This window comes from Osmerus mordax, chromosome 20 (genome assembly GCF_038355195.1).
Source record: "Osmerus mordax isolate fOsmMor3 chromosome 20, fOsmMor3.pri, whole genome shotgun sequence".
Classification (NCBI taxonomy): domain Eukaryota; kingdom Metazoa; phylum Chordata; class Actinopteri; order Osmeriformes; family Osmeridae; genus Osmerus; species Osmerus mordax.
Window position 1 is genome coordinate 1,185,827 of NC_090069.1, and position 12,133 is coordinate 1,197,959.

The window sequence follows — 12,133 nt, forward strand, 5'->3', positions numbered from 1 at the left end:
GGTTTCTCTCTCACTCTCTCTTCCTCCGACCCTCTCTTCATTTACTTCTCCATCTCTCTTTCATCTGACTACCAGGACCCAAGTTCAACGTTTAGCTGGCACGTAACTGAGGCACCTGGTAAGGGAAGGCAGAGAACCCACAGCAGAACAACACGCCTCTCAGGGAACTGTCACGTGCTCCACAAACGTTCTCCAGATCCACAAGCGCTTTTTTGTTTACATTTAGTCATTTAGCAGACGCTCTTATCCAGAGCGACTTACAGTAAGTACAGGGACATTCCCAACCATGGCATGGCATGACCGGGAATCGAACAGGCAACCTTCGGATTACTAGTCCGACTCCCTCACCGCTCAGCCACCTGACTCCACTTGTTTACGGCTCACGTTACCGTAAAAGCCACAACTACTCCTTCTAGAACCTCGGAAGGAAATGAAGACCTTAAAACCAAAACAGAGAGATGGCCAGGAACAGGGCTTGTCAGCTTTCGTCTAACCCCTGGCTGCGTCATTTTGGAGCGTGAAATCTGCACATTCTTTGAATTGCTATTGATGTGCTTTCCTTCTGATTGGATGGGACACTACTGTATATTTATTATATAGGCCCAGATTTATGATCTTCACAGACGAGACACAATTCAAAACACACACACACACAGACACAAAAAAAACCACACACAAAGCTCATTTACATGTACAATGGACGTTGTGAGCTAAATTTATTCCAGCAGACTGGGAGAAAGAGAGGACATTGGGGCCAGCGGTGCTGTCAGCCAGCCCCTGTGTGACCTGTCTTTGGTGTTTATCAGGGCCCTTCTAAGACATTCACGCCCCCCCCCCCCCTGCTGTGCTTGGAGAAGCGAGGATGAAGAACACATCACAGAGACATCTGAAGATAAGATGACAGACCGCTAGCTGACCAAGGACAGATATAATAAAACCAACTTTCCATGTAACCATAAATAATCATGGGACAAAGCCTTTATCGGGGTAGTGACAAATGACCGTTTGTGTAATATTTTCACTGCCTGGCAGGGGCACCTAGCGATAAATGTTTACCCTGTTTAATGCTAAATGAAAAAAAATTGTAACTTCAAAAATATATAAATATCTGCGTATTTTATGTAGCTAAACAGTGACCATAACAAAGGATAAAAAAAATTTTTTATAACCATGACGATTCAATTGCTATTTGAATCGACAACAACTATACCCACATCAGGCCTTTGTTTATCTGTGTACAAGTTATTCCCCTACTGCCTAGGTGTTATGTCAAGTCATTCATCAACGACGAACTCCAGCCGCGCTCCGTCATGCCACATACTCAAGCATTCTCCGGTGAGAACCGAATCGGTCATGTCCTCTCAGCCCCTCAGCGGATTTCAAAACGATAAACGGAGGCAGGGAACAAGTTCCTTATCTCCTCCGCGGAAGCTTATATCCATCTATCCCCCACCTTTACCAGGGAGACGCTCATTGATTTGACCCCACAGGTATGATGATCGGACTTCAGTAATGGTGTCTCTGTGGAAGAACATGTTACGACACGACGGGAAGAGTCAACACTGGTCACACTTAGCTTGGCAACCCATCTTTGAATCGCCCCCGAACCAAAGAGACTTGTTGTTTTCCGGGGATTGCTAAAGTGAAAACGAGTCTGGTGAAATATACAATTACAGATGGTTCGGCAGTCCTGGGTCACTTGTGGAACTAGGAATGCTTCTTTGGGTAGCCTACATTAAAAAAATTGCTCACATATTTACAAATACAAACCACTGACTTTCAAAGTTAGGGATTTAAGATGTCAATGCCAAAGAATGCAGCTTGTAACCTTTACTGTAATACTAAGCATACATTTTTCAATTTACGGGTACTCCAATAGAAAGTATGTTTCCATTCACTTGGCTTCGTAATTCCCTCACCATGGGACCGATTGTGCACTGACGACAGACTAGCGACAGGACTCCAACTTACTGGGCCACAACAAGCTTCATGGATGACAAGTGACAGGAAATCAATGCATTAAAACTCCTCATGGGAATCATTGTGTCAGTACAGCAGAAAGTGGGGGTTGGCACGTGACGATTACAATTTGAAAGCATTTACGTCAAACAAAGGATAATAGTCAAATGAATGGTTCTTATCACACTCAGTTGCAGCTCAGTATCCACTAACATCCACTGGCTGTTCGTCTTGGTACACTTTAAATGAGCTGTGACAAAAACCCAGGAATAAGAGAACCATTCAGAGTGGGAAAGATGGGTGTAATCAGGAAACAATTAGAGTTTGTCGCTTAATCATGCAGCTGGTCTGGGAGGAGCATCATAGTGTTTTAATTACAATGTCAAATCAACCCACTGGAGAGGAGACAGAGAGTAAGAGAAAGAGAGGGAGGGAGAGAGGGAGGGGAGAGAGGGAGGGAGAGAGGTCGAAAAAAAATGAAAGATGGGAGGCTATAAATGTGCTAATAATGGGCTTTGACACATCAGTAAATATATAACCATAAGCATTACCGTAATAACGATCGACTGATTATAATGGTTACTTGATGATTTTCTAACATTCATAAAAACTATAAATGTGAGACAATTTTTTGTATGAAAATGAATTTTTATTGAGATAATTTGGATGTGTTTATTCTGCATTTCTGAACCCAATATGCGGGCAGAACTTGTGTATTGTAGTAAAACATTTAGGCAGTTTTCTGTTCTTTGTATTTTTGTAGTTTTTGCATTTGTAGGTTTTCTTTTGGAGAAACACTTTTTTCTATCAAATTACCTAACATGCAGGTTTATTGTCGGGTATGTGATTTGGCTGTCTGAAAATGCCTTGACTTTTCGAAACCCATAATTCTGATTACAGATTGACTGACTTTCCCCGCAGCACAAAGCACTTTTTTTTCCTCTTGGCCTTTTGAAACTCAGCCAGGCAAAATATCAGCTAATTAGAAATGAACAAAGATCAGGAAATGGAGGGAAAAAACCACAAAGGCGCCCAGTGAGGGTTTAATAACCCAGAAAACGAAGACAGATCTGTCCGGTGATCTATAGTCGATCCTGCCTGACACTCTGAGATGGTTGGACCCAGAGTGCGAATTATACAATGACAATCGAGGGGGTCAACTTCTTCTCCAGGGTGTAAAGTAATAATTACGATTACAGGTAAGAACGATATCGACCCCCCCGACCTGTTGTTTTTACCTCTTTTGGGGGGGTCCAAGTCTTAATTAAGGGGGTAAACCCCCCCCCCCCCCCCAAGCCCCCCCGTAATTCGAACCCTGGTTGGACCACCAAGTTGGGACTTGTCAAACTCAGAGAGAGGGACACAGGGGAACCTGAAACAACTTCAGGTGATTAGCTTCTTCAGCTCAGGGATGTGAGGCAGAGGGACATATTTTTCAGCCCCAAGTAGAGAGAAAGAGCTCATTCACTTCTCTGGGACGTGTGAACGGTAAGGAAATCTACCCGACAGATCCTCTATCCATTTTGTTTTGTGACTCTAGTCTTCAGGCAGAGTTTTAAATCATTGCCTTAGAGCAAAGACACTACACCCCCCCCCCACCCACCCACCCCCTTTCCGCTCCCCTTGATGCAAGCCGACAAGCTGTTCGAAAGGGATTGCAGCTCAAACGTCTAAATCCCAGACTTTTTTTCATCTCGCAAGAATGGTAACATTACGTTTGGCTTAAAGGAAATGAAATGCCAAAGTGACTGCTTAAGTGCGTTCCCAGTCTCATCCGGCTGTTATCAACAGCGCACCTTCTCCCAACCCAGCCAACAGAAGGCATCCGGCAGGAACAATTTGGCTTTGGTTTTCACCAGGAGGTTGTCAGCCCGGCTCCTTCTTTATTGTCTGCGATCGGCCGCGAGGACTTTGTCTTCCTCTGAGAGCAAGTTTCACCTTCATTGTGGCTGTGAAGGAACACGCTTATTCATCGCTACAGTATTCACAGTACATCGCTGCTCATTCACACATTACCTTAATTTAGATTTTTATGAGAGGTCATTCTTCTTTCTCTCCCCCACTCAAAGAACTGCTCCGTGGACAGCGGAAGGGCCAAACAAATCACATTTACTATCTCTGTTAACTCATCTGAATTGACTGCACTTCAGATAGCGGCTTAAGAGATGTTTAGAGCACTACTGTAAAATTGGACTGTAAATGTGCTTGCTCGCAATTAAAAGGTTATTCATGGCTTTGCGTCAGCAAACCACCAACCTCCTGACCAAACCCAGACCTCCCAAGCCCTCGAAAATCTTCACTGGGGAGAGAAAAAATAGGCGATTCGCCTCAGCAAAACTCCAACTGCCGCTTGTGAGCGCTCCTAAATCTTCATTGGGGAGAAAGAGAGCGAGGTCAAGTTGGAGTGCGGGGCTTCCCGTACAGCCGGCCTACTTCACGACCGGTGTGGTGTGCTTTACTTTTCAGGTCATCACACAAGTGAATGCGGCGTAGCAGTCAGGTGTCAGATGGATGAGCGGTTAGAAAATCGGGCTAGTAATCAGAAGGTTGCCGGTTCGATTCCCCGCAGTGACAATGACGTTGTGTCCTTGGGCAAGGTACTTCACCCTACTTGCCTCGGGGGAATGTCCCTGTACTTACTGTAAGTCGCTCTGGATAAGAGCGTCTGCTAAATGTAAATGTACCAAGATGCCCTCTTCTCTTCTTCCATCTCACACTTGAGTGCATTTTTTCCAAGCCTTTGAATCAAGCCATTGATAAATGATGAGTGTTCACATGATACGAAACGCTGTGATTGTCTGACCTCTACTTAGCCCTCATCCGACCGTTTAGTCGCCTTTGAGAAGGGCCTGTGATTTCAGGACTCCTGTCAATAAGTCGAGTGTGGAGAGATAATCGCTTGACGCTTCTCATCTCCGGAGACCCACCGCTGGGACTAAAGGGGAGGAGAGCTCTTGGAGAGTGACGTGGCTTTGATAGATCCTGTTAGTCAGAGAGCGTTTTGACGCCAGTCATCAGAGTGTGTGACAGGCACAGTCGATACTGGCCCAACATCACTCAGCTGTAGCGGCCAGAACCCTGTTATCTGACTCCAGGTCTGATCCAGGCTGAGTCAGCTATGGAGGATCCAGGCTGGGTCAGCTATGGAGGATCCAGGCTGGGTCAGCTATGGAGGATCCAGGCTGGGTCAGCTATGGAGGATCCAGGCTGGGTCAGCTATGGAGGATCCAGGCTGGGTCAGCTATGGAGGATCCAGGCTGGGTCAGCTATGGAGGATCCAGGCTGGGTCAGTTATGGAGGATCCAGGCTGGGTCAGCTATGGAGGATCCAGGCTGGGTCAGCTATGGAGGATCCAGGCTGGGTCAGTTGTATATCAGACCAAGGCCCAATCTCATCAGACAATTAATATTGTAGCACTGTCTTATTTGTCTCCAGCTGAAACAATCGAATCCTCAGTTCCTCAATCCTCTTATGAAAATGGAAGTACATCCACTCATAAAAGTGGAAACAGCAATCTTATCTAAATATATTACATTTCCTGTTTGAGTGGACCTGTGAGAGTCTGAGTGGTGTTCCACAGACTGCAGTGGTTTCCAAAACTCTACGAGTACCCCAGGGCACAGAGCGGGAACCGTGACAAAGACGGTCTTCGCGAGACGTCTCTGAGTTGAGATGATTAATCAGGCGGTGGTAGAAAGGAGGCTTGGTTTCATGGAGCCTTTTTTCAAAGAAAAAGTCAAGAGGTTTGTTTATTTCTTTCTGTTTATCATTTTCTTTCTTGATTTCTAAGATCATGGGCTAAGCTAGTTGCTGTTTACTAGTTGTGTGTTTTGCAATATTTTCTAATGAAGGGCAATCAAAGTATTAATAACTGACAGACCAGATGGCTAATGAACAAAACAACTATAACCTTCATGGTAAAACACTTATTTACAGTTAATGGACAGACCATGCCACCTTCACAGTGAAATAATAAATACTACTACAACATTGTATGTCTCTATTTGTATCTGAGTATGTACCTGCATATGTTTGCATTTACTGATAAATGTTATATGTAAGTAGATAATGTATGGATATGTGATGTCTCTGTCTGTCTGTCTGTCTCTCTTTCTCTCTCTCTCTCTCTCTCTCTCTCTCTCTCTCTCTCTCTCTCTCTCTGTCTCTCTCTCTCTCTCTCTCTCTCTCTCTCTCTCTCTCTCTCTCTCTCTCTCTCTCTCTCTCTCTCTCTGTCTCTCTCTCTCTCTCTCTCTGTCTCTCTCTCTCTCACACACACACACACCATCTCTCTCCCCCCCTCGCTCCTTCTCCACGGTGAAGAACAGTGGAGTAAAGCAGAGAGGCGGCCACACAGCGACATGTTTTATCGGCGTAGTGCTGACTCAGCCCGGCTCTCCCTCTGAGGGGCTGATGAGGAGGAATGGCCTTGTGGAGGCGCCGGGCCGCGTGCATCCATAGCTGTCATCATCGTCTGAATCCACCACTGCTGACTCTGCAGTCCTGGACCCCTGCGTGGATGGGAAACGACCTGTCGGGATCCACCTGACACCCTCTCAGTCTTCACCCCCTCTCGGACTCTTCCTAACCGTGCCCCACCGTGACCCTCGACCTTCGCCTACCTCATTTCTCCCCCCGGTCTCAGAACACAGCGGCTCGGACGGCTTCATTTGGTACGAAAGCTCAGAGTGAGCGAGTCGTGGATTGTCTGTGGTCTCTGATGCTTGATGGAGACCGCAGGGGTGGAGAGGGACGTCTGAGGTCCGCTTGAGAGATTTCTGACTAGTAGCCTTTTAAGAACACACTTCACAAGAACACACAAGAACACACAAGAACACATCGCAAAAAAAAAAAACATTTACCTTAAAGTAATCAAACAAAGTATAATTAAAACGATTATAATGCCTACGTACAGTATACTAAAGTTGTCAATATAAGGATGTGAATATACAAAATCTGTACCTTTTCAAGTACACTTCCAATTGTGTATAAAAAAACATTTCAAATTAAAATGTATTACTATTAGCTTACTATTTAAATTAGATGGATCCCAAAACATCACAAATTGCGAAATGAAAACACACCATAGGCCTACATTTCACACCTCGAGCATTCTGCCAGTGGCAAAACTAATGTTGTTGCTCTGACTGGTTGAAACATGGAATGGAAGTTCGTTAGTTAGTTTCCAGGATAAGACAGAGCTTGCTGTCCAAGAATTTATATTGATTGTTTTGCGCTAATGAGCTGCAAACCTTGCTAACTGCAGAACGCCACCACCATGACCAGGATCAGAGGGAAAAAAGCATTCTGCTGCCTAATTATATGAAATAAATGTGTAAGAACTCGGTTGAGCTTTGACAATTGCTCACACCTGCCTTTTAATTCCGTCTCATATGACACCATCTTGGGAGTAAACACACATGGATTTATGCTTGTAGAAGAGGTTGGAGCTTTGCAAATGCTCTGATAGCAGTTTGTGGACCAAATCCATATTTATAGGAGACAGGCGACATTCTTTGCCTTCAGCAGCACAGAGCAGTAAATTGAATTCTGGCATGCAGCTCTCCTTGACAGAATGCTGAATAAGAGAAAGGATCTGTATTTTAGAGAACTGCATGACTGCCAGTCTGCATACACTCCAGAATAGGAATGATATGTCATGGTAAGAACACCCATGGCACTTGACACACAGACGAGTTTCACACAAAAACAGACAGAACCAAGCCGGACAAAACAACAAATATCATTATTGGATTAAGGTAATTCCCCTTAAATGGCAGGGATTGTTGAATAGCCAAGGCTTATGGGCCTGGATCATAGTTAAACCGTTGCTAAAGTAGACTACACTTCCTGGTTTCCTTCATTGCATAAAAACACTGAAATTAGCATTAGCGATATCTGGTTTATGTCTTCATTCAGATCGACACGCCAACCGACGCAGCCGTTCTTGAATGAAAATACGAAGCAGCAAGCGTATTTATAGGAAAATACAAAATATGTGTAGTTAATTGCTTGTTTTGGTGTAAGTAAGCACATTTCCCCTTCAGCAGGCCTGAGGCTGAACGCTTTTCTCGGTTCCGTCACTGTTCCTCTATTGATCTGTCAGATCTCAAAGACATACACACTCTGTATCAGAGCTCTGTTTTAATCTCGCTCTGTCTTTGTAAATATAACAACATCTCTTCACACACACGCAGCTTGTTTCGTATATACAATCTTGAGCTGGCACAATTGCTTGGCAGAGATAACATCTGCAAGCAAGCCAAACAGTCCCTGCCAAAACCCCCACACAAGGTGAAGAGATGTGTGATTTGTCAAAGAGCAAAAGTGTTCGAGCTTGTGAGGCAGGTTTTGGAAAAAGCATAAGAGTATCAGAGAAGAATTTCCCTCAAAGCTGTCAAACTTTTTCATTTGTAATTGACTGAATGCGCCGTGGATAAAAAGGTGCAGTGCAGTTGTTAGTTTAAGGAGGACTTTGGTGTTTCCTTCTCTAGAACAGAAGTCAACAACACAAGCTTGTTTTTTTTTCAAACTAGAAGGCAAATTTAGGAAATACGGCGTGAGTTGGCTGACAAGTGAAGGAGGAGGGTGCAGGGGGATCTCATCAGCACTGCACAGGACTGACACTTTTCAAATAAAGACAAATATATCCTCACCCGAATTGGGTTATTCCTAAAACAGACGTTTTTGATTTCACACACTAATATACCCCGTCAATCGCGGACACACCGCTGAATCAAAGCAACACATCTGAAGCACGTCACACACACACACACACAGAGGTTTGTTTTACTATCCTAGTGAGGACCGACAAGTAACTCCCCTTCAAAATCCCACTACCCCTACCCCAGGCATATTCGGACAATATAATTCTGTAGGAGCAATTACAATTATCGGGAGCAAAAGTGAAATTCATCACCGACCTTTCCTTTAATCTGTACCAGAGTTTCCCAAATCCCCAATCATGCAGAACGAACGATCTCTGCCCTCCCAGCCTCGCACGCCGCATGTGAATGCAGATCGACTATACTTCACACCCGGCACACACACGCTCCTTATCCCTGCTCTTTCAAACGTTTTGTCCAGCTCCGTAACAACGTAACGCATACATTGAAAAACACTGTGTACCTTGACCATGGCCATTATTTTTTTATTCAGAAAACGTGTTTGAGGATATATCTGGGGGAATTAGTGTACGAGACGTGCGGTGTGTGAATATTGAGCAGGCTTCCAGAAATACGTGCAGTTTGTATTAAACCCCTCCTGACTTAGTGTGTGGAGAGCAACGAGATGCACAATAATTATTCCCCGCTAATCAGTGTTCACTGTCATGCCGACATCGACAAGAAACTATGTCTGTTTAACCCTGCAGTGCGTCCTATGAATGTAGATTAAATGTAAACAAGGGTTGTTAGTTTTCCACTTGGAAAACACAGGATTAAAGTCCCTATGTGTCGGCAAAGGGGTTTCAGAACAGCCTCCCCTGTGATCATGACTCTATTTTAACCTCTTCAGTCTACATGTAAAGTATATCTATTCACACACACACACTGTACTGTATATGTATACACACACAGAATACACTGTATAGCGTCCCATATATAAACAGTACATATATTCATACAAATACTACAGCATACTGTATTCACAGATAGATAATGTTTACTGTGCATATTCACATATCTACAGTATGTATACATATTCGTTCAACAGCCAGTTTGATGTTCTTCAGCCTTGCGTGGACTGTGAGAATCAAAGCAGTCCAGGAAAGAAAAATAAATGCCATTATTCTCACTGTGTACCTTGTACAGCCAGTTTCCTGCATTCACTAACCCGGCAGTGTTGTCAGAATTTCATTGTCTGAAGCGATATAACAGTAACGTGTGTGTGTGCTCCATAATCTTTCCTTCGGGAGTGGTTATTGCCACAATACAAGTGTCCTCATTGTGAGTCAGTGCATCAGTCCTCGGTCACAGCGACACCAAGAGCACACACACACACGCACACACACGCACACACACCAGACAGGGGAAAAGAGTTTGACTTCTCCTTGAACTGAATCTAGGAGTATGGATATGCTTTTGTTCCAGCAACTTCATCCAGTCTTTTTGTGTCCTTTCTTTTATATCATCGCTCCCTGGTGCAGTCTGGGGTAAAATATTCACAGACTGTGCCTATAGCGGGTCGGCCCAGCAGGGAGAGCCCTGATTAGGGAAGATGCAGAGCCTAGCCGGAGGAACAGAAGCACTGCCGTTTCTCTTACCGTGGATGGCAAACAGGACTGCAGAAACCCAGTGGAGAACAGGATGATCATGACTACACAACCATATGACTCCATCTGAATATGAATCCTCTTAATCTATGTATACATATCTACGGTATATATACCGTATATAATATATATATATATATATATATATATATATATATATATAATGATGTCTATATAAGATAAGACAATCCTTTCTTATCTTATCTTATCTTATATAGACATCATTATATATATATTTACATTTACATTTAGTCATTTAGCAGACGCTCTTATCCAGAGCGACTTACATTACAGCGACACAGTACAGGGACATTCCCCCGAGGCAAGTAGGGTGAAGTTGTGTCCTTGGGCAAGGCGCCCAAGGACACAACGTCAGTTGGCATGACCGGGAATCGAACTGGCAACCTTCGGATTACTAGCCCGATTCCCTCACCGCTCAGCCACCTGACTCCCATATATATATATATTACATATATATAATGCAGACATATATTACCTATATATACCCTATATATAACTTATATATAACCAGAATTACTCTATATAACCAGCATGACTCAACATACTGTAGCAGACATGACAGTACACAATCAGCTTGACGACAGTATTCACCTTGCATGACCCTCTACAGACAAACTCAGTAGGTGGGGCAGTAAAAGAGCATGAAGCTCCCGGTGAAAGAGCGGGCCAGGAGAGCCCGTCTCTGTCCGTGAGGGATCTGATGTGCTGCTTGTAGCTGTTGTTTGCTCCCAGCTGCAGGGTAATTAATGGAGGCGCTCAGGCGCGGGCAGATGAAGGCCGGCCGGAGGAATAAAGGTGAGGGATCGTCTCTGGGAGGCTGAGAGATCGAACAGGCTTACACGGCCGTCACACCGCACATATTGATATATTTCACTTGAGCACGGCTGACGTGAGATGTTTCACTGAGAGCATCACCCCAAGACTGTAGTCACCAACACACTGTACTGAACACTGTCACCAACACACTGTACTGAACACTGTAGTCACCAACACACTGTACTGAACACTGTCACCAACACACTGTACTGAACACTGTAGTCACCAACACACTGTACTGAACACTGTCACCAACACACTGTACTGAACACTGTAGTCATCAACACACTGTACTGAACATTGTAGTCACCAACACACTGTACTGAACACTGTAGTCACCAACACACTGTACTGAACACTGTCAGCAACACACTGTACTGAACACTGTAGTCATCAACGCACTGTACTGAACACTGTCAGCAACACACTGTACTGAACATTGTAGTCATCAACACACTGTACTGAACACTGTAGTCATCAACACACTGTACTGAACACTGTAGTCATCAACACACTGTACTGAACACTGTCACCAACACACTGTACTGAACTCTGTAGTCACTGTGTGGTTTAATCATTGCTGACTAGCTCTAATCTGGCTCACTGTGTGACTAAACCAACAATCCTCTAATAAGATCTCCTCCTAGCTCTCGACCTGGCAACATGCTGTGGATATGCGCCATTCTACCCACGGTACGTTAGACTCATTCAACACTCTCTGATACCTTTGTGTCTGGGAGTTGCAGAAAGCTATACACAAATTAGGAAAACTGCACATTTATCATCCTTGGGAATGTATCGAGCCTATGAAACAAGCATTTCCAGTTGTCTCTGATGAGAAGATGATGATGATTGCTTTACAATATGAGTGTGCAGTCCCCTGACAAGCTGCAGTCCCTTCTAAAAGATGAGGACAAGAGCAAATTCAGCTGATTAGACGGAATCCGTGTCTGCTGCGGAAAACTCTAATTTGAGCACCCGTGTGCACAAAATCATTAATCAATGAATGCTCCCAATTATGGCTGAGGCAGCCCATTCATACCTTGCTTCCTCTCTCTGGTTCATTTC